Source organism: Mercenaria mercenaria, chromosome 6 (genome assembly GCF_021730395.1).
Source record: "Mercenaria mercenaria strain notata chromosome 6, MADL_Memer_1, whole genome shotgun sequence".
In the NCBI taxonomy this organism is placed as follows: domain Eukaryota; kingdom Metazoa; phylum Mollusca; class Bivalvia; order Venerida; family Veneridae; genus Mercenaria; species Mercenaria mercenaria.
Genome location: NC_069366.1, coordinates 37404539 through 37408304, shown reverse-complemented (window position 1 = coordinate 37408304; position 3766 = coordinate 37404539).

Sequence of the window (3766 nt, the reverse complement as noted above, 5' to 3'; positions counted from 1 at the left end):
CCATGAGCTAAGCATAAACCGGTAGGGATAGAGTGCGAAATGGACTCCATTTCGCGAAATGGACTTTACGTCTACGAAATGGACTTTTATTATTTAAAATACGGCTTAAATTTCAAATATATATGTATTTTCTTAAATGAATCTGATAGAGGATAGTTTCACCTACATGATGATTATTTTTGATGGTAAATTGGCCGGGGAAATAAAAGAAATTGTACGATTTATCAAGACCGCGGCCTACGAAATGGACATTTTCATACAGAATCTTATACAAAATGGACTTTTATTTTTTAAAATACGGCTTAAATTTCAAATATATCTGTATTTTCTTAAATGCATCTGATAGAGGATAGTTTCACCTACATGATGATTATTTTTTATGGTAAATTGGCCGGGGGAATAAAAGAAATTGTACGATTTATCAAGGCCGCGGCCTACGAAATGTACATTTTCATACAGAATCTTATACAAAATGGACTTTTATTATTTAAAATACGGCTTAAATTTCAAATATATCTGTATTTTCTTAAATGAATCTGATAGAGGATAGTTTCACCTACATGATGATTATTTTTTATGGTAAACTGGCCGGGTGAATAAAAGAAATTGTACGATTTATCAAGACCGCGGCTTACGAAATGGACATTTTCATACAAAATCTTATACAAAATGGACTTTTATTTTTTAATTGCGGCATTAATTTCAAAGATTTATGAAGTTTCTTCAATTTATTTTATTAAATAATAGATAAACCTTCACATTGGATTGGTCATTTTAGATGATATATTTTTGTTATTTATAACAGAATTATTACAATGTAAATTAAGAGCGCGTCATAGGAAATGGAAATTGTGTGCCAAACTTAATGTTGAAGATATCGTCATTTTCTTTGACAGATGTGATAGATTAGAGTTTAACTTACATGTTACACTCTTTTGATAACCTGCCGTATTTTATACGGAACATAGTTACATAAGAAATATTAGACAGGTTAGAACGTTTAAATAATGAGTTATTTTTTTACGAAATAGATATGTCCCTTAAAAGATACAAATAGATACTTTTAAAAATTATTTAAATTGTTTTTCCATGTCATAAAGTGTTTATTTAATTGTAATTAAGTTGCTGCAGCTTTTAATATTATTTTCGCGTTAATTGCCCGATGATTGGATTATCACACCTAACTAATCAGTGTATGCACGTGTATAATATTAGCCTCTCTTGATTGACCACGTGTGTATCTTTACCATTGTCACCTTACTAATTATCATATATTAGAGCGGCAAGTATATTTGTTCGCTCCGACATCAAAAACAGTCAAAGGTAAGTTTAATAACAATTATATAAAATTGAGAAATGCCAATTAAATAAAATCGTATAAATACACCCGTTATTGAATACGCGGTCTACTCTTACATTTTTTCGTCAAAATGTCTAAGAAATACGCTTGTTCAGTGTGTCTGGAAAATTGTAAAACGGATTGTATTTACTGTGAGGTAAGAATTTTTGTTTTAATGTTTTGAATTGTTGTTTGATTGTGGTAATATATTACATTCAAATAAGAAAATTAGCATAATTGGATTTATACATTAATTGTCGTTTATTGACTTATTAGTTTAATTATGTACTCCCTGTGCTCCATATTATATTTTTTTGTATTTGCTATAGACATTGTGCTAACACGCTTTATGCAATAAATCGAAATTGAATTTAATTTACAAGTATGTAGTAAAATTGATATACTGTTATTTTACATGTATAAGGAACTAATTTCCCATTTTTTACAACATTACTTTTATTCACCCAAGTATTCAAAATACAATATGGGGATAAAGAATCACTATAAACATATAATACAATTGGGGATGGGGGTGGCTGAGGGAAACATTTATGAATAACGAAATATCACATTGAACAACTGTCTTGATTAAGTTAGAAATTTATTAAAGGAGTTCATCACAATATTTTTTGCGTAAAGTTCAGGATTCGCCGCTGAAAGTGCATAATTGTCGGATGTGCAGCGCACTAGCGCAAAAGTATCGTTTCATTAATTGTAATGCATAAACAGTAACATCAGAGTGAAAATTTAAGTAAATAGTTGTTCGCAGTAGTTTTATCATGACATGTATGTAATGTTTCTTCCGGAAAAAATACCTTTTTTGTGTTCTTAATAAACTTTGAATATTGTAATAAAAAGCATGGGTACCTATCATTTTTATTTTTTATATATTCAATTGTCATACATCAATCTATAAGTATGCAAAGTTATAGAAAATTCTGTCCGCTAGAAATAATTATGAAAAAACATCTTTAAGTTGGTTATTCACTTTGCAGAATAATCCTCTGCAAGTCGTACTACTATTTCTGGGCTGCGCCCTCGTATAACCGCCCATCGTGTATAGATAAGGTTAAAGCACCGTTTTAATGTGAATTATTTCTTGAATATATAATTAATATTACAGATTTGTCAGTCATGGCTGCACTACAATTGTCAGAATATCGACAAAGCAGAGAGCAAAGAATGGACAGGCACACCGCTTGGTTATATCTGTATTGTTTGCCGAAGCTGCGACGACGGCTCATTTGACTTCCTTATGGGAACTGAAAGGCTGAAAAAGGTAAATGCATTAGTATAACGTTTAAGTTGGCACAAAATATACATTTTTGAAGGAGCATTTCAGTACGGAGGCGGCACTTCACAGTACCTGGGACTACTGTCTGTTTGTTAGATGTTATAACTTCTAAAGGTAGATATCGTCTTGACGATATAAAGGCGAGACTATAAGAAGTGCATTTTAATACGGAGGCGGCACTTCACAGTACCTGGGACTAATGTCTGTTTGTTAGATGTTATGACTTCATATGTTAGATAACGTCGTATTGACTACAATGTACATCTTCTGCCTCTCCAAGTTACGTAAGCGCATGCTTCCATTTCAGATAATGATTGCAACGTCCTTGCTTTATTTCATTTAGTCTGATGAAGATTTATTTCAGAAACAAAAGGCCCATTACATATATGTTAAACAAAATATTTTCACACGTGATGTTATGCGCACTATTGGCGTATATTACCGTAACTAACGTTATTGTCGTTTTTAACTTTTAATTTCTTCCCCATGTTTACAAGATGGCACTACGTAATTGCTTACTCTTTATTAACAGGCAGCTAAACAGGGGCTGAAGAAGCTGAAAATCGCCGTGAACAGAGAAACACTCTTCCTGAAATCACAGCCTGTTGAAAACACACTACATTCTGACTTCAGCAGCCACAAACAGTATCATGTCCAACATTTAGTTTTACCTTTAATCTATCATATCTATTTATGAAAATACATATTTAATCAAAATTAAACCCACACTTAGAAAAATAAAAATCCATTTCGTAGAAGTTTGGCGCGAAAATGTCATTTTCGGAGGACGCGGTCTCAATAAATTGCAATATTATGTTTAAAAATTAAAAAATAATTTATCAAAGGTGACCAATATTTAGTATTACCTTCTAGCAATAATATCTTTTCATGAAAACACAAACATCATAGACATTAACGCCACACTTAAGAAAATAAAAGTCCATTTCGTAGAAGTTTGGCGCGAAAATGTCCATTTCGGAAGACGCGGCCGTACTAACTTGTAATATTTTGGTTTTAAGTTACAATAATAATGTATAAAAGGTGACCAATATTTAGTATTACCTTTAACCTATCATATCTTCTTATGAAAATACAAAAATCATCAAAATTAAACCCATAATTAAGAAAATAAA